Source organism: Apis cerana, linkage group LG7 (assembly GCF_029169275.1).
Source record: "Apis cerana isolate GH-2021 linkage group LG7, AcerK_1.0, whole genome shotgun sequence".
Classification (NCBI taxonomy): Eukaryota; Metazoa; Arthropoda; class Insecta; order Hymenoptera; family Apidae; genus Apis; species Apis cerana.
This window is the reverse complement of record NC_083858.1, coordinates 13,345,530-13,365,180: the sequence shown is the minus strand read 5'-3', so window position 1 is coordinate 13,365,180 and position 19,651 is coordinate 13,345,530. Positions and strand designations below refer to the sequence as shown.

Sequence of the window (19,651 nt, the reverse complement as noted above, 5' to 3'; positions counted from 1 at the left end):
AATTAATATCATCCGATGTGGCTTCCGGGAACGCGTTTAATCGCGACGAGGAAGGGAGGAGAAAGTCGGGTCAGGTGGAATCGGCAAGGTGGAATGACTCGTGTATCCTTCTCCCGTGTATTAATTATCAGATTGATACGTGTAAAATTTCCTTTCTTCACAGTCACAGTGAATCGTACTTCGTGCGTAACGAGACTCCTTCGAAAAAATTAAAAACATATCTATTCGCGCGCGCACGGGGACGAGGAGGAGGGAGAATCGGACGCGAATCGGAATGAGGAAATTGTGAAAGAAATTTTCCAAGTTGCACGTACTCGAACGAGATGAATCGCTAATTTTTCTCCCCCGACGAAAGTACATATCGGATTTGCGTAATAGCATCGAGGCGATCTGATTTGCGCGAAGAAAGGTTGTTACGTAAGGAAGAAGCGCGTTCGATACTCGTGTTAGACGGAATGGCGCGGTTGATCAGAGAGCGGGTTTTCGAGGAAGTTGACGAGCAAGAGAATATGGGACAGGTCCGGCGATGGAGGGGTTCGTGGAATCAATTAAGTCTCGTCAACGCCCAGGACCCACTTAATTAGAAGCACTCGCCGTTTTTGTCGGTACTTGGTTAATTAAGATTCGCAAACAGTGTTTCAACCTTTAACGGTACGGACACGAACGCTCCTTCTCTCTTTCCTTCCCGTCTTGATTTAAGGTGAAGCGTTGCATATGTATGCGGCTTCGATTTATTTATTAACCATCTTTCGGAGATAGATACGATTTACCATCACCTCTCTCTCTCTCTATATATATATATATGTATATATATGTACACATATGTGCGTATGTATACATTAGCGAGGTATAAATCGAGATCAGTTTTTTTCTCTCTCTTCCTTTTTTCCTTTTCTCTTTCTCGACTCGTCTCGAGAACACGGGATCCGCGTTATTGGCCCCGTGTTAATTTATTTCAGCCGGCTCCATTATACGATCCTTTTTCCACGATCGATCTTAATTATATATTTATTCTTTTCTTCTTCTCGACAAATGAACAAAGCAAAACGAAACAATTTGCTTTTACCACACTATTTACCATTCAACGTACAACCCTAAAGGTTTCCAAGAATAACTTGCCATAAAATATTAACTAATACGCGAAGTTAATGGCACGGAGGGACTCGTGCTAAACCGTGTACGCGGTTTCAACCGCCATTCATCCTTGAACAGATGCACTTGAACGGTGAAGCATCACGCGTCGAAGAGAATGGACATTGAGATTTCCCTCGTCAGCCACGAAGGTCGAGGATTTTACTCCTCCAACGAGTATCCCCCGGCGGGATAGGTGTACTCGAACGCGTCGAACGATCTCTTCATTGTGCCGTCCGGTAGCGAAGCGAACTCGGGGGGGGAGGGAGTGACCACGCTCCCGTATGTTCAAACTCGAACCGCGCCGCCGCTCTTGATCGCCTCGAACGCGAATACGATACCGCGTGCACGAATAGATAATACCCAATCACGCTGGAGAGCCTCGATACCACCGTCATAATAGCCCTAATGCAAACCTTGAATAGGCCTCGTTGCTCGCGCAACCCACTCTTCTCCTCCTCCTACATATTTCACCGTCAACCTTTTCTTCTCTCCTTCGAACGAGAGAGCGAGCACGCTTCCCCTCCTCGTTCGAAACGTTCCGTCTTCCACGCACGCGCGTCGAACGAACTCGTTACGTCCTCCTCTCGAGAAAGGGAGAGGAGTTAGGTGGATTGTTCGGGTACTCGGGTATTGTCGATGCGCTTATTTTTGTTTCTCGTAATGAACTATTGATCGCGAGAGTTGGCGATCCTTTCACGCCGCCACGAGGCCGCGTTCTCGAGAAGACGAGATCCTTGGCGGAGAAGAGGCGGTGGGAAGTAAAGGGGGAGAGTGGGCGCGCGCATTCACGGATCATTACGCGACAGTGACGAATTATAACGACGCGGCCGTAATGCGTCTCCTTGTAGAGCGGCCAACCGTTTTTGCCACCGAGATACCGAGATCGATAGAAGATGGAAGGGGAAGTGGAGGCACGGCGAGAGAGGGAGAGAGAGGGGAGGAGGACCAGCGGCGACCGGTAGAGCGCGTCCTGCCTCGTAAACCCGTTTTCGCCGCGCGCCCGAAACCGCTTTTATTTACGAGTCCCCGCGCAATTTCGAATCCGTTCGCGGCCTCCGAATCTCGCGTATCTCGCCTACCCTTAACTCTGCTCTGTCCAAACGCTACCCTCGATCGTCGCGCGATCGATCATAAATTATCGCTGCTCGCCTCTTCTTCTTCCCTTCCGAGGTCGGACGATCCTCTCTCTCTCTCTCTCTCTCTCTCTCTCTCTCTCTCCGCCAAAGCTTTTTCTTCGCGTCTCGAAACGAAGGCGGGACGATTTGGTTCGTCTATCGGGGCGGCAGTCGGTGAAACGAGCGATAATATATTACCGGTTGATCCGATCGTTGCTGTCATTTGCGCCGGACGGCTCGGGGATTAATTAGCTCGACCGATGGCTTCGAGATCTCGTTCGAACGACTCTCCCGTGCCCCTTCGAATCCTTCGTCTTTCTTCTTCTTCTTCTTCTTCTTCTCCTTCTTCTTCTTCTCCTTCTTCGCGGTTCTTCCTTGTTGATCGTAGACTTCTTTAGGGAGAGAGGGGTCTCGTCTCGACATATCGGAACGTCCACGCTGTGGAACGCGCGTGCCTGATCGTCGTTTAGATTCGCCTTGCCTCCTCGCGGTGCGCGCGTTTCCGCGCGGATGACAAAGAAACGCGACACTCGCTCGTAATTCAGTTTACTTGCGACCGTATCAGCCGAGTGATTTGCGGCTGATCGAAGGGGGGGGACGGTGGAGGAGAGCGCGCCGTGTGCAATGGCGAGTTTCGAACGAGGGGACGAACGAAATGTGAAAATTCGGGCCGCGAAACAACTACTTCGTTTTCGTTCGTTCCTCGAAGAAAGAATCGAAAGGATAAAAAACGTCAGAATTCGAATTTCTTCTTGCTCGTCTCGCGTTCCATCCACGTCCTCTTGGAATCGGGCGCTCTCTTTGAAGAAATAGCCGCTCGGTCGGCTCGATCTAGGCGGCGATTCTCACGCGTTCCTCGACGAATAAGATCTGGATCCAGCGGTGGACGTCGATCGCGCACACGGGTGGATCTAGGGACGAGACGAACGGATCGTCGGCGGGTGCCGGGCGGTTAATTCGTCTCGATCGAGTGCCTAGATAAATGGACGCCGTCCTCTCGGCCGTGGATCCTCGACCCGGCTGACGACCGACTCCTCCTCGGATAAGGCCGTTCGATATCCGGTTAATGCCCAAGATAAATAACAATTATTTTATAATTAAGCGGCAGAACCTGGCGGGTAGTAAATACACGTCCACGCGGCGGCGGAACACCTCCTCGCAACCCGACACCGCCGTTGCAGCTCATTCATAAGGCGCGGGACCGGCATCGATCAACGGGAGTCGAGGAGGAAACTCTCTTTCTCGCTCGTCGATGAAACGAGAATTGTTCGAGATTTAAGAGGATGTTTGGAAAGAGTGGACTGTGACGAGATTCGCCGCGTTTCAATCCACGATTCTCGGATGCTCGGATTTCTGCCACGTCCTTAGCCCCCCCTAAGTCGACTCGCGTAAAATAAGGCGGGTCGAGGCCGTAAAGCGGGCCTTCCGTCGTAACTTAGCTCCGGTGTATACGCATAAAGCCATTATATACCTTATACTGTCCTGTAATACGCTATAAAATCCCGCGTTGTATATCTAGGCGCGATATCATCTGGGTTAGGAGCACCCGTAGAGCACGCTCGGCCTCTCGTCCTCCTCCTCCTCCTCCTCCACCAGCGGTGGATGCCTTCCACTTGGCTGGGAGCGCGTACGAGTACGTACTTACCGCCGCTGTCTCTTTTACTCGGATCGGGATGCCCATTATTTCGCCCTCGATGGTGAAACCTCTCCGACGGCAAGAAACTCTCCGCCGCCTTGCCCATACGTCTCCGATCCCGCGCGAAACCAACCCACCACCGTCGCCCAGCCAGAGGAGGAGGAGGAGGGACGATCCCGACCGAGGATAATAGCCCCGTCGCTTTTTCCACATCCCCAAACATCGTAATTATTTTATTCCGCCTCCCCTCCCCTCCCCTTTCCTCGCGTCGATTTTTCAATCGTTATCCGGGAATCTTGATTGCGCCCGCGTTCAGATTTACGACGCAGCCGCTATTGCCAACCTGTTGCGAGTCGGTCGCGTTCGGTTACAAGAGACGGGGGAGAAGGCGAGACACGGATTCGATCGCCCCGATAAGAAAACGCGAGGCCGATTTCCTCGATCGAGATTCGAAACGCTTCATCCTAAATCGCCGGTAGAATTTTTGCAATCTGGTAAATTCGAAAAGAGGGCGAATCCACGAGAAGACGTAGAAAGCGCGTAAAGCAGCCGTTCGTTGCTTTGGCGCGTTCCATCGCGTTTGAATCTCGCGTGGATTCGGTTACGGACGATCGCTTCCGAATGGGATAACGCATGTCCCGCCACGATGGAACAGGCCGGGGCATAGGACGGCGAAGGAGGTGTTACATTACTGGCTGCCGCGGCACGCCAACTTTACGGGATACGGAAGCCGCGTAGTCGCCGGCTACCGAAACCCTCGCGTATTTTCACGCCGTGGCGGTGCGCGTGCCGACCTCGCGGAAGATGGTGTCGATTACGTGCCGTATAACGTGACTCCAACTGCGCCCATTCTCCTCTCTCTCTCTCTGTCTCTGCGCGCGAAAGGAACGCGGATTCGAAATTATAACGCTCGAGAATCCGATAGTACAATTGTTCACTTGTTCGTGATCGTATAATTCGTGTTTATTCAGTCGTCTATTAATGCGGAACAATTTGACGAACTGGAACTGGAGAATTGGAAATGGTATGAAGGAACGGATGTGACGATATAAATTATTCGGTAGGCCTGAATAATAATAATTTAACGAAGTAACGATAAAAAGACATGTAAGAAGACATGTGGAAATACATATATTATAATATACAATAATTGATTAAAATTGATTGATAAATATAAATGTAAGAGATTAAAGAATTTGTTAAGTGTATACAATTAATTTTAACATTAGTTTTGAGGATCGAGTAAGAAAAAGAACGATGTAAATTTGTAATTTCAAAACATTTAAAAAGAGGATTTAAAACTTCAACCAATGAACGCGTTCGAATTAACTCTCTACGTATAATATAAAATGGCGCTTTACGAGCCTCTCGTAGTACCGAGCAAGCTATTAATTAACGATTATTAACCCGTGATTCCTCTTAATACCGCACGTGAACAGCGAATAATAGTTAAACAGAGAAAGACGTGGAATGTACGTGATCACCGAGCAGATATTTAAACGATCTCCGATATTAGTTGAACGAATTAAGAAAAGACGATTGAAAAGTTCATTGCGAGATAGAACCGTATCCTTTCGCAATTGACGCGCCAATCATGAGCGACAAACACCGTGGTCCGCCCACGCGAAACGATTACAACGACGCTATTTCTATTGGCAAGCGACGCGAAATAGTTGTTGGATCGCTGACAACAGCGCGGACCACCGTGAATTCGCGAAAGCAGTTCTCCCTTTTTTGCGGGACGAACGGCACGCTTATCTCTCCGCCACGAATAACGTTTCGCGCACGGTAATCCAATTTGTACGCGGCGCAGTCGCGCAGCGGGCGACCCATTGACGCGAGGGAACTTATATATAGCTTCGGCCGGACTCGCGTTCGAAAATCAATCGCGACACAATGGGCGATCGTTTCTCGATCGTTTACAATCGCGTTTTACGCGTTAACTCAATTAATTAATTAGAGTTTTTCGATTCTTTTTAGAGGAATGGAAGATGCATAGGAGCAGGGAAGGGTAATCTCGACGCTGTTACGAATTAATCCAGCAATCGGCACGTACGTTCGTCGTGGTGTAAAAGGTATGGAGGCAGGATAACGAGTCACCGCGGAAGGGATACGTACACGATCTAATCTAAGAAGCGAAACGATTCTCTTTCTCTGGTCGATTCCGTCGCGTGTCTATCGGCCACAAACCGCCCAGAAGTGGGATGCCAATTAACCGGCACAACGAATAAAAGATCGGAGGGGATAATCGCGAATCGTGATAATTCTGCTCGCAAGAATTTCTCAATGCTTCGAAAGACGTATATCTCGAGAAGGGATAGATGGGAGGAGAAGTAGCTCGACGAATTAATTGGTGGGAAAAATTGTGGATGGGCTCGATATCACCGACGAATTCCAAATTAATTTTGGAGCGTAAACCGTGGTGCAGAGAGGAGGTGTCGTAACGATTCACGATGGAAATAACCGGGCGACGTAGTACAATGGGAGGTCGAACGAGGAGAAGGAGAGGCCATGTATGGCGAAGGATGGAGTGGCAGGTAGAAGAGGTAGCTCGTGGAAGGGAAGACCTTGGGAGAAAATTTCCTACCCTGAAACCAAGCGTCGTCCTTTGTCGCGAAATTCACGAGTCATCGCTCGATTTAATAATTAATTATCGAACGATCGAGCGACGATAAAGGTGTTCCGCTGAAAGTGACTCCTCTTTTCAACCAGGATTACTCGAAGATTCACGGTGCTCGTCGACCGCCGGGAATCGACCGCCGAATACGCGTTTTACGAGGATAATTACACGGATGAGGAGAGATGGAGGTATCCGTGGGTGGCAAAAAACTGATCCGATTTAAACCTCGCACGATGGAATCACCGACGAGCCACCTTCCTCCTCCTTCCTCGCTCTCGCATTTATCACGCCGCACGCGAATATGATCCTGCGACAAACGTTTATCCCTGGAAAATTCGTAAGAAGAGACACTTGGTCTCGAGATTCGATCGATCGAAAATGGAGGGAGGAGGTCGTCGTAATATCGAACATATTGGATAATGATAAAGCCGCGAGCACGTATTGCTCGCTCCGCGCGCCAGTGATTGGTTATTAGTTTTGGGGCCGCGATAAGATCTTAATGGGAATACTTAGGTGGGAGGCTCCGAGACACGGAGGATGATCTATACCCGGAGTCGTGGCGTACACGCATCGGGCCCGGCCGATAGATCGACGACCCTATTCGTCCACCCGGCTTCCACACCCCTCCCCATTCTCTCCTTTTCAACGTTTTCGTACGCACACTACCGGATACCGTGGTATGCGAGCAGGACGCGGGGTGGCGCGGCAGCCGGGCGCGCAACACAATGCAGCCAAGAGCGGGGAGGGGGCCGATAAGATCGGGATTTCGAACTGCTATGTCGAGAACGCCCGCTGGGACCCACGCCTTTTTTGCACGCAACCTCCCGACCGTGGTGCGTACGCTTATCCACCGCCCCCTACCTGCGTGCCTGTTATTATTAGGATGAACCAGCCTTCCCTTCCTCCCTGTCCCGGAAGAGAAGGGGCCAACGCGGAGTCACTTCCTCCCTCGGACATCTGCTCCAACCCTTTTTTCCCTCAACGCTTCGCCCACCCCAATTAGATTCTATACGGATCACGAATTTGGCTCTGAAACCGGTAATCGAAAAGAGGAAAGGCGTTGTTCTCGTTGGACGGATGTACGGGAGATAAGAGGGAGAGAGAGAGACGCTTTGGAGTTTTTTTCGATCGCTGCAGCGAAATTAGATTAGGTTACTTATGACAGCGACGTAACTAAATCACATTCCTCGCGTGTTCGAGTTCTTTGCATGCACCTTTCCCCGTCGTTCGGTTTGATTTATAGGCTCGGGGGGTATTTCGCTCCCCATAAGCGGCGCTCGAGGGGGGGCGGGAACCAGTTGGCTCCTTTCGGTCCTCGTTCGGCCCACTTGGCCGGCTCGAGCAAAAATAACGATTGTTCTCGCTTCGTACTCGCAACGAGAGAGCTCGTTGTCGCGATCATACGATGGAATAAAGATTCGTTTCTTAATTCGTGACACCGTATTTCGAGTCGTTCGATTAATTCTATCGCTTATTTTTTACGGCATCCTAACTTTTCCCGAAGGAAAGCCCCTGGCGAGTCGTAAAAATATTACGATTTCCCAGAGACATCTCGAGTCGCCTCTCTGCTCCGCGTTCCTCGCGGCCCACGTCACGCAGGGACGATCCACGCGTCGACCATAAACGTCGCGCGCGAAAAATACGATAATCGTGGATATCCTGCGCGGCAACCATAAACGCCACCGACGCCTCGAATGAAGTTGCCCTGTTCGCGTCGAGAAACGAGTAACGAAGCGTTAATTAAAAAGAGGAAGGAAAGGAAGAAGTAACGATTCGAATTATTTCGCTACCTCTCCCGTGGAGAAAAATCGGCTCGATCCGATTTCCGAGAAAGCTCGGCTCCACGAGGGACACGGATCGAAAGATGGCGAGACTCCTCGAGGCTACGAGGCGAAAGATTCACGATTTCAGCGGAGGGGGAGAGAGAGAGAAGGCGAGGAGGACGTGATGAATCCTCGCGATTAACACGTCACCGTGGAAGAGCGTGTTTAATCAGCGCGCGGCGAACACGCTGCGGGGCGTCCGCATTCGGACCCGTCCGCGTTCGCACCCCTTCCCACCCGCCCGCGACACCCCGCCATAAATAATCCTCCGCGCGGGGGGATGACGACAAAGAGGACGATGGTAATCGTGAGTCGCGTCGCTCTCTAACGAGACTCCATCGAAAACTGGACGATTCTCTTGAACGTAGGAGAATTTTTACGATGGCAGAGGTGAGAATTGGGAACTGAGACGGGATTGTTTAAATGGATCGCAGCGGACGAACAAAAGTGGGGTAGGATCGAAAAACGCTTCGCTCGATCGGCCGGCGAAAATGTTGGCCGCGCAGGTGAAAGTTGTTTCCGGCCGTGAAACTACGGTGGCCGGTAGTTCGTAACGGCGGCCCGGTAAAGCGAATATCCCCCTGAATTCAATAGCGGGTATGCAGTCGCGTGGAACAAGACGGAGACAGGAGAATACGGAGGCGAAGAATAACACGGCGTGCAACTCTCGGCGAGGAGAAGGAAGCTGGCAAAGAAACGAGGACACGGGGGAGAATGGACGATAGATTCGCGCGAGAAGAAGAAGAAGAAGAAGCAGAAGAAGGAGGTTTCGCGTAAACGCTGACTCACCGGGATCCTGAGTCAGCCAAGGTTGTCCGTAAGAATCTAACTTTTTTACCGACGCGTCATTGAGAAAAACGTTGTTCAAAATGGCGCGCGAATTTGTCGCGACTCGTCGCCGGTTTTCGGGATCGATAGCGGATTCGACATGCGAGACCAGCGAAACCGTTGTTGCACGATCAACGGTATCGTGATTCTCTTCCGATCACGAATCGGTGAATTCTTCCATCTGGAGATTATCACGGAAGGTGGCGTTTTTTCTCTGCTTTTTAACGGGGAATCGAATTTAAAGCGTCGATCTCCCCATAAGGGGACGGCCTAGCCACGCCGAGACCGGCAACAATAGCCTATTCTCTCTTCCCCTCGATACACGGGGACCAAACTTTCCTCCCTTATGGGTATTACCCGATGCGCGTAGCTCGTGTAGCCTCGTTAATTAATCCGCAGCCTTGCCAGCAAAAACCGACCAACTTCGAATCGGTTTCGATCTCGAAGTTCCTTAAATTTTCTCCCCCTCCCCGATCATTCCCCGATACAATCCTACGTACCGGTTATATCTCTCCCTATATATACATAACGAGGGATAGTCGGCGAAATGGAGCAATCGGATCCGTCGTTTTTCTCTCCGTTTCCACCATTCGAATCGAATTTTTCCCGGCCTCGTAACGGCCGAGTTCCGAATCGAGAAGTCGGCGCGGGGCAGAGGGAACGACGTCTCCCCTCGGAGAGAGAGACCACCACCGACCATCGGCCGGAGGAGCGCGGCGGTTCGAGGCAAAAAGCGGGGACTACGCAACACCGGACCTATAAACGGCTTTTTAGGGATCGAACGGGCGCTTGAATATTCAACGGGCGAGCGGCGGCGCGGCAATTAATATTGATTTTATTAAATCGAGCTTTTTGCTCTGCCCTGCCTCCGGCCAACTGTCGCCGAAAGTACGCGCGGATCGCATGCCACGCGGCCACCGGTCGCGGTTTTTCCCGAGCTCGCGGATATGGCCAGCGTCGATGGCCCTCCTCTCTTTCGTGTCGACGTTGCATTTTCGAGAAGAGGAATTTTCGCCAGCCCTTTCTTGCGTCGGCGGAAAGAAGAGAAAGAAGAGATGGTATCCTGAATCGAATTCGTAAATCGGTAAACGTTGTCGCGTTTCGGTAATTTGGAATTTCTTTTTTTTTTTTTCTTTAAGAATACCCCGTTCGATATGGATTAGCGCGTGGAGGCCGCTTCCGCTATCGCGGATGAAGCGCGAAGCAATTTCGCGCGCGTTGCCATTAAAACGGTCGTAAAGGTGCGAGTTGTTATCGGTAATTAAACTGCGGTAATTAGATTGTTGCAATTTGCTTCGTTTATCTTTCTCGCGTACATCCGTCCAGGAAACGGGGAAACGGGTTGTATTGTTTAAACAGCATTAACGATCCTTCTTTCGACGATCCGTAATTTTTTAACCATTGTTCGTTGAACCTTAACGGTGAAAGAAAATGAATCGGAATAGAGACGATAAAACGATCGTGCGTACGTGTGTACGCACACGCGCGTGCAGGTACTGCTATTTCGTGGAACTCTTCTCTCCTTTCACTCCTTTCTTACCTACCCAACGATCTCGGCCTCGTTCCTTCCTAGAACAGGGTGTCGAGTTGTTGCCCCGCTCGTCCCACTTTTATTACCTTCGCCACGATTACGTTTTCGCGAACCGTTCTCTCTCTTCGGTAAATCGGCCTCCGTTTCCCTGCAAATAAACCGATTAAACGCGCGATCCTCGTCGCTGAAGAGAAAGGAAAAAGGAAAGGAAGAAAGAAAAAGCGGGAAAAGGGGACAAAAGCTCGGATGGCACGATCTCGGCAGGACGCCAGGCGCCCCACGAGCGAAGAGTAAGTTGGAGTAATTGGTCCTCGGTTCGATTCCAATCTCGTTGTTGTTGTTGTTGTTGCTGCGAGAGCCCTCGATTCGAGGACCCCTCTCTCCCTTTCCCTCGAAACATGGCGAGTCGCGTCGAAGGCGCATCGTGTCGGCGGGGAGCTACTGATTACAGAGCTGTCCGCGGCGCTCGCCCCATCACCTTGTACTCTCTCGGTACACGTGTTACCTGCCGCGCATAATAAGCTACCCTTCTTTTCCCACCTGCCCTCCTTCCCTTCCCCCTCATTTTTCTTTCCTCTTCCTTTCCTTTTTTCCCCCTTCCACTCGGCTGCCGCCCCTGGCGTCCAATCCGATCGAACCGATTCATTCGGCTACGCTTCTCGGAACTACCTACCTACCAGCCACCTACCAGAACCGCGTTTTCATTGTTCACGACTCGCCCATTCTCACGATTCCGCGTGAAATTTTAATCGATCCGTCTCGCCAACTATATCTCGCCGTTTCGACTCGACTCGTTTCGACGACTCCGTTTCGTTCACTCGATCGGCCGATGACGCGGTGAAAACGCAGGCCGAGCTTCTCCCTCCGCGCTTTTTGCCCGATCGTCGCCCGGAATTCAGCTGCTTAATTACGCGCGCCTCTTCTTCTTGCCCCTCTCGCTCGCGGAACGTGTTAATTTCGCTGTGGCGCGGAAGGCGTTGCGCTTCGTCACGCCTAGAGATGACCAAGCCTTCGATTTGCATCTGCGCGCCATCCTTCCCTCTCTCTCTCTCTCTTGTACAATCGCGCGAGAGGAGAGGCGTGATCTATCTTCTTTCGATCGAATTTTAATTTTTCGAAGGGAAAAATATAAAGTGTGATTATCGTTGGAGTCGAGTTATTCGCGATGCGATCGAAACGGCGTTTTACGTGGGCGGTCCCCCTTAAGAGAGATCTCGTATCGCAACGATACCGCTATTAGGGAAGCGTAGGACGTGCGACACGTAGGAATAGAATGCGTGTAATCACCTTACCGGCTCGATCCATTCCGGTAGGTGTCTTCCTAGCTCGTTGTCAGCCGAGATTTCGCCGCGAAATCCCTCCTCTTGTTTTCTTCATCTCGGACGACGAGCCTCGAGGGAAGTAAGTCGTTCCCAAAAACGAAACGGATAACGATCGAAAACAGATCCCAACGCGTGGAGAAACGCGTTGCTCGCCGCTAATTCCCAAAGATTCAGCGAAAGTGACGAGCAGAGGTCGTAAATTTATCCGGTAAACCGGGCGGAACGATTCCCTTCGGGACTGGTTAGCCGGTTCTCGTGACTTATCCCGGCATCCACGAGCGGAGAAAGAGAGAGAGAGGGGGCGGAGGAGGCAGGCGACGGGGACACAATGGGGGAGCCGGCCGAGAGAGTTGCCACACCGGCCATTGTTTTTGCGCCGCCACGTCGCAGCGCTTTTTACCTGCATTAACGCGAATTGATTTCACGTGAAAACTGGCATCGTACACCGTGAAGCAACCGGTGAAATCTTGCCTCTCGTGCTCGAGCCGCGCCGATCCTCCATTTGTCCGCGTCTCGCCTATTTTTCCCTTTTCTTCCTCTTCCTCTTCTTCTTCTCCTCTTTCTTACGCGTGGAACGAGGCGGAAGAAGACGAGAAAAAGACATGCTAATTGTCGACGCGATAATTATCTCGCGGTATCGATCGGTCGGAACGAGGTCGCGTAAATCAATCGGTACGAGCGTCTGGAGCAAGGATAATTGGAGTAGCGACAAGTTGATCAGCGCGGCTTCTTTCTCCGACGGTGGACTTGTCCGGTGTCATCGGACCCCTTAGTCATCGAGTCGGTGCATCGCGATCGTGCCTTATGAGGATGAAAAGAAAAAGGGCGCAGCCCCGGTGTCGTTCCGCCATCCTTGCGACCTAATTGTTTATTCGACCGCGCTCTTCTTTCTTCTCTCTTCTCTTTTTCGACCGCGATCCCTTTCCGTGATTTTTTTTTTTTTCCAGAAAGAACAACGACGGACAAAGCGATCGGGAGGGGAGGAGGCACGATTTCGACGCTCGTTGCGAGTCAACCGGTGGAAATCCGGTTTGCCGAGTCATCACCGTGAACGGGAAGCGAGGTCGTTGCGAAAAGTGCGGGACGACCGATCGATCGGCTCGAAAGAATTCATATCTGATATTTATGCGAAACGCAGTACGTACTTTAAGCGCGTTCCAAACGAATCCATTATCGAACGGAATATTATGGCTCATTGTTCGCGTAAACGCTCGCTCCCCCTTTAAACCTTTACATTGTATTAGAATTACAAAATCGAGAGGATACCGCGAGACTGTGGAATAGCGGCGCGTCATCGGTATCGGTGTTGGCCATTGTGTTCGATCGATTGTCGGGAAGATGGACGGTTGTGGGAAGGGAATGAGAGAGAGAGAGAGAGATGGACAGGGTGAAAGGATTCCTCGATCCATCCGTACGTCCATCCGTAGCCGAGTAACGTTGATTGCGAGGAATCCTGCATCGGGCTCCCTCGCCGCGGTTCTTGTCGTCGCGCGACTCCGCGTTTCGCTACGAAGTCGAACAGAAACGGATGCTCGCTTCGCTTCTTCCGCCATCGGATCGAATCGCGATCGGACGTCTGCTACCGATGTCAATCTACCTTTTTGCGCTTCGAACGAGTCGCCGCAACGAAAATCGGCCGAGGATCGAGATCCCTTCTTACCCGCCATTCCCACATTTCCTTTCGATTCTCCACCGATCGCGCCATTTCTACCCTTCCTTTTTTCTTCTTCCAGTCCCGATTCCAGTCCACCCGAACACGCGAGAAATGGGAGATTTCTCCTTTTCGATCCGCGTGTGATATTTCTTTTCCTCCATTTTCTCCCATCCAGTGGGTAAAGATGGAACGTTGGTTCGTCGTTGGCGGTAGAAATTTCTAATTCTCGCGTTCGAAGGAGTCGACATCCAAGATTGGGTAAGGTAGATGTTGCTCATAAATATATTACGCGGTGCCTCGTTTCCTCCGTCATCAATTCTTCCGGGTTATCAAGTTTCACTCCAATCAACAGCCTTCGCTAAAAGGCGCGAGACTCGACGTGCCACGTAACACCGAGTCGAGTCTTGTTCCAAAAATTTATCGATCGGACGGAAGATCGTAGATATAAAGATTTTTCAACGTGACGCATCGTTCTTAAAATTTACATACGGATTCGTGTCGAAGCGATTACTTCTCACGCTCATCGAATCATCGCTGCCACGAGTCCTTTCGAAAATGACGAAAGAGACCGACTGATTGCCGAATCCGTTTCGAATGAAAATATCCCCGGATCGAGATGGCAATCACGGTACCAAAGTAGTGGAACGAACAATTATGCAAATAGTAGGCGAACGATAGGATCGGTCGTTGAAAAAGCGTCTCGCAAACGGACGAATTTAGTAAAGTTTGCTCGTCTATCCAACGTATTCTACTTCTTTTTTCAACTATCCGTTTCCCCCTTTATTAGTTGGCAATCTGTAACGTGGCTTTTTACCCCTGTCCCCCATCGTTTCTCTCCGTAACGGTAGGATCGGTGGCGCGATCGGTTGGTTCGTACGATTTCAGAGGCCTGGCGAACGCGCACGCACGTTCACGCTACCGTTTTTATCATTGCCGCGAACCATCGGCATTCTTCCCTCTCCCATTCTTCCTTTCTTTCGCTCTTTTCGCCACCGCCGTCCGACCACACTCGGCTCTCGACGCGTGCGTCGCCCTCCTCCTCCTTCCGATATCTCGCGTGTACCACTTTTTCTCTTTCCTTTTTTACTCGAATCTTTCGAGGGTCGTTTTACACCGTTACAGCATAGACTTCTTAGAGAATGTATTCTCGTGCTGTTGGGATTACCGGTTGGGAAACACCGGTAGTTGATACGAGTGGTTGGCCGATCGTATCGGTGATAGAGGATCGGAGGGGGAGGAGGCGCGATAGGAGGACCTAACGAAGAGGAAGAAAAGCAGGAAGAGAGCGACGTGACGGCGAGAGACACCTCGGTGAAGCGAGGAGGGGAGGTGGAAGGGCGGAGAAGACTCGTTATCCGACCGACTGCCAGCCAGACTCCACTCGGTACGCTCGGTTGCGATATCTTGGCAGATTCGTATCGTAGGGATACAGATCTTGGCTGTAGGTATAATATACGGGCGCGCGGGAAATCTTGGACGGGAAGTTGGAAGTTCTCTTACGTTTGGAGAAAGAAAGAGAGAGAGAGAGAGAGAGAGAGAAAGGCGGTACACGTAATGGTATATCGCGAATCCTCTCGAATCGAGGTACAAATACGGAATGCATAGGGAGTAGTAATCGTGACTCGAAAAGAAGAGACGTTGTAGACAAAAGGACGGGGGACTCCGTTTCGACTGTGCGGATATGTAGGGTTTTCGAGCAACCGTGGAACGACCGGCTCCTCTAGATAGGCTTCTAACTCCTATCTTCCTCTCACTCTTTCTCTCTCTCTCGTTCTGTTCGCTCGTATGCAAACCGGCTTTGCCTCGCGGTGAAAACAAAACGACGAGGGAGCGAAAGAGAGGAGGAGACGAAAGAGAGGTTCGAGCCACCAGGAAACAATCCTTCTCCCCTCTCCCTTCCTTTCGATCGTCCTCGCCGTTGTCCTCCGTTTCTTCTTCTTCTTCTTCTTCTTCTTCTCTCGTTCCGACGCTTCTCCTTTTGTACGCGACATCAACGACGCCGTGCAACATCTACGAGATCGGCGATCTCTCGCCGACGACCGAATCGTCCTCTCCTCCTCTCGCGCTCGCTCCATCCGCCTCTTCCTTGGCGAGCAAGGTACGAAGTCGTTTCACGGATTCCTTCGAAAACACGGCCGCGACACTCCGCTTCGGGCCTCCATTACCACCGTGAGTCCTGCTAACTCTCGCGGCGAGATCGAACTCGCGCTGATTTTGATAAGGCTTTGAACACGCTTGTCAAGGGTATAATGTATTTAATACGGGGAGATCGGGCCTCCAGATTAAATTTGAGCCTCTGCCTGCTCGCGCGAGGATAGCCTCTTTACTTTTTAACGTATCCGTTAAATCGTCCCAATTTCGTCGCTTAAACGTTCCAAAAATTTAGCGTAGAGTCGCGAGAGATATCGATTAAATTTGAGTCATGAGCCTTTTTACTTTTTATCCTTTTATCCTAATAGAACGTGTCTATTAATCGTCGCAATTTCATCGAGTCGCTTAAACGTTGCCAAAATTTAGCGTACAGTCGCAAGAAATATCGATTAAATTCGAGCCTCTGTCTGCTCTTTTTACTTTTCATCCTTTGAACGTGTCTGTTAAATCGTCCCAATTTCATCGAGTCGCTCAAACGTTGCCAAAATTTAGCGCAAGAAATATCGATTAAATTTAAATCTCTTTCTGTTCACAGGAATCTTTTTACTTTTTATCCGTCGAACGTATCCGTTAAATCGTCCCAATTTCATCGAGTCGCTTAAACGTTCCACTTGCCAAAATTTAGCGTAGAATCGCAAGAAATATCGATTAAATTTAAATCTCTTTCTGTTCACAGGAGCCTTTTTACTTTTTATCCATCGAAAGTATCCGTTAAATCGTTCCATTTTCATCGCTTAAAAAATTGCAAAAATTTAACGTAGAATCGCGAGAGATATCGGTGGGTGGGCGCGACCAAAGACGTGGATTTCAGAATTTTCCCCCGCCGGGTTTTCAATTCGATCAAGCCTCGCGCAGAGGAGAAGGAGGCCTGGCTCCCGCCGCGACGGCGATGATTAACGAGGCGCGAGCTATCGTGCGCGCACCTGTCCACCTTGCAGCGTTGGCCGGGGTTAAACGGAGGGGGAGGCGTGGAGGAACGCGGTCGCGTTTCTAGCGGCGAGTAGAGCGACGGTCGAGATGAATAGACGTGAGACAATGGGGAGAGGGCGAGCGTTGTTCCTCGCCTTTCGGAACCAGCGAGCTCGCGTGCTTGGAAATTTGCATCGCGCCCCACCCCTCGGCCCGTTTAAACAATAAATCACTCCCCTCCCGCTGTCCACCGCGCACTCCTCCCCCTCGACACCGCCGCGAGAAAGAAACGCGCGATCAGATCCCGGATGCAGATAATATCCCGTATCTTCCAGGATAATTTTTCCTCCGCTATTCTCCCCCCACCCCTAAAAACCCCATTCGCCGATTGTTTTCGTTGGAGCGGAGGGGTGGAGCTGGGTGGTAAATAAAGAGAGAGAGCGGCACAGATGTTCTGTAATTTTATGGCGCTCGCTTTTATCCACCCTCTAATTAATGGCCTATAAATTATGCGCGACGAGTCGTTAATGACCGAAGCGCGCACGCCTTCAACGTCGAAGGAGGAGATATCGAGAGACTCGAGAGCGCGGCAAATTCGAAAAAGTAATAACGATCGAAAATCCGTTGAACGCGATCGAAACGGTACTCGCGCAACGGTCGAACCTACGAACGACTCGAAACCCGTTCCGCACGAAACCACGAACTTTGAATAAAAAGACTGGCCGAGGGTTCAACCTGTCGGATAAAGAGAGAAAGGTATAGCGTGGCCTCGGCGCATCTGCCATTCTCGTATTCGTAAACGTATATACGCGTATATGTACACGTACATGCATAAGTACGAAACGGTACGTGCGCCGAGAAGAGAGGGAGAGAGAGGCTCGTTGCCGAAGCATGCAGGCTTGTCTCGTACAATTTGCTCGAACATGTCCGTCGCGGTCGGAACGCTCGTTTGAACCGGTCGGGGAGCGTCCTCTCTCCGTCGACCTCCTCGCGGATCCCGTGGGATCCACCGAATGCGCAACTCCCTCCTCTACCCTCCAACTACCCCTCTCTTTTTCGTGATAAATTTGTTTCGCGTGGTGGAAAGTGGAGATCGAGGAGAACGGTGGTCGGATTCGCCAAGCACCGATTCCCTTCGAGATCGAACGGGCAGTGTTTCGCAAAGCGAGGAAGTAGACGCGTATGGGAGAATTCTTAGGGAATTCGATTTGTAATTAAGGACGGGATGGGTCCCTCGTTATTGGAATAATTGCGTAGAGAGGCGGTTAATTAAAATGCAATGCTCGGCAAGAATTCGGGATGGGGCGCTGACAGCTCCGGAAACGGAATTCATCCGTCGAGATGATTAACTGCGCGTTAATTGGGCGGACTACGAGCTCCCCGGGAAAAGAATGCGACGAGACAAAAAGCAAGCCGGCCAATTACGTGCTGTCGTCTTCGAACCGATGCTTTCTGTTTCTCGGGGCGAAACTCGAATTTTAGAGAAATTTAGATAAATCGAGGGATTGGAAAGTTTGCATCCGCGCTTTCTAACGATCCTCGTTTCGCCTCGTCCTCGTGACGGACGCTCGCGGCAACGTTGGCGCGATTGATCACCACGGTCAACAACGCGGCCCCGTGCTCCGTGTATCGAGGCAACGTTAAAGGGTCGATGAGATTACACCGTAACAAAGATCGATGCCTGCGTGATTGATGATTGATGATACGCGGAGAGGAGGGGAGAGGGTGCGCGTGCAAAAAGCACCTGATCAACGTCCCCTATTTGTTCGTCTATCGTTACAATTTGTAATCCGACTCGCGGGTCCGCCCACGCAGGCGAAACTCGCGTCGCAAAACGCGCGCGACCCTCGTCGAAGCCTGGCATCGATCACCCCTCAACGTCTAAATTGCTCGACCACTCCTTATTCATCACGGTTACGCGATCCTCGCGTCTCGCGCGAGGAGGACGTGAACGTAAGTTGAAATATGAGTAACGTTTGTTCTCCGTTTAATTAACATCTAACGGGGGATCCGTGCACGTAGGTGTAAGAGAGAGAGGGAGGGAGCGAAGACGAGAGAAGGAAGACTGATAAAAATAATTACGGTATCCGCGGTCGTCGTCCAAATCGAGATCCGATAAGGGAGAGTTAATAAATGCCGGCAACCAACAGGGATCATCCGCTCCTCTCTGTCGCCTCCTCCGTCGTCCCCATCCCCATCGAGGAATGCGTCGTCCCTAATGATTCCCGAACCCGGACCCACCCGGCACCCTGATCGTATCTAGGCGTTTCTTCTCTCTCTCTATCGCTCTCTCGCTACCGTGCGCGTGGTGAAACCCGTCGATCGATCGCGCACAGCCTTCGATAGAATTCTTGCCGAGTTAACTGTTACTAATTTACCGATTACGACATTAATCATCCCCCACCATCAGCGGACGATCGTGATCGATCGATTCGTTGGATTCAACTGATCCGTCGAGTAAACGCAGTAATTGTTCGTGTACGAGGAGGAGGAGAACACTCGTTCTCGTTTCAACGCCTTGGAGAACGGGAAGGTGTTGGCTTCGTCGCACGCTCGACCTGGTTTTTTCTTCTTCTTTTACCTTTTTTATCCCGGCCCGATGTTTGGTCTCCCCCGCGACACTTCCTTTTCACGGCCGCCGTGCGAATAAAGGGTAAAAAGCGAGGCGGCGAGATGGAGCCGCATTGTGCTCTCCCCTCGTCGACTCTCGTCACACCCCTCTTGTCTTCTCGCTGCGAAACTCCACCGTCAGGGATGAATGTTCCGAATCCGTGGCTGCTTCGATCAACGAAGGTGAACGGAGGGAGGGAAGGGAGAGAGAGAGAAAGAGAAATGTTTGTTTTGAGTACAGGTACTCGCGCTTTGTCTCAGCGGGAGCCGCCACAGTCGTTTCTCGACCCTCTTCCTTCCTTTCTTTCTTTCGATCGT

The 19,651-nt window shown here is 51.0% G+C and overlaps 2 protein-coding genes across 10 annotated transcripts in view; one reads left to right on the top strand and one right to left on the bottom strand.

The window, feature by feature from the left end:
- Positions 1-19,651, top strand: part of LOC107999327 (TSC22 domain family protein 1-like) — a 266,961-nt gene that overhangs the window by 173,645 nt on the left and 73,665 nt on the right. The gene's annotated exons all lie outside the window — the stretch shown is intronic.
- The window catches only part of LOC108001543 (L-lactate dehydrogenase A chain-like), a 116,426-nt gene that overhangs the window by 29,156 nt on the left and 67,619 nt on the right, over positions 1-19,651 (bottom strand). Inside the window, exon 1 of one of the 4 annotated variants that reach the window (XM_062077404.1) lies at positions 10,701-10,815. The exons of the other annotated variants lie outside the window; for them this stretch is intronic. The gene's annotated coding sequence lies outside the window, so the exon portion shown is untranslated. Of the gene's footprint in view, positions 1-10,700; positions 10,816-19,651 lie in introns of those variants that run through there. 4 annotated transcript variants of the gene reach the window in all.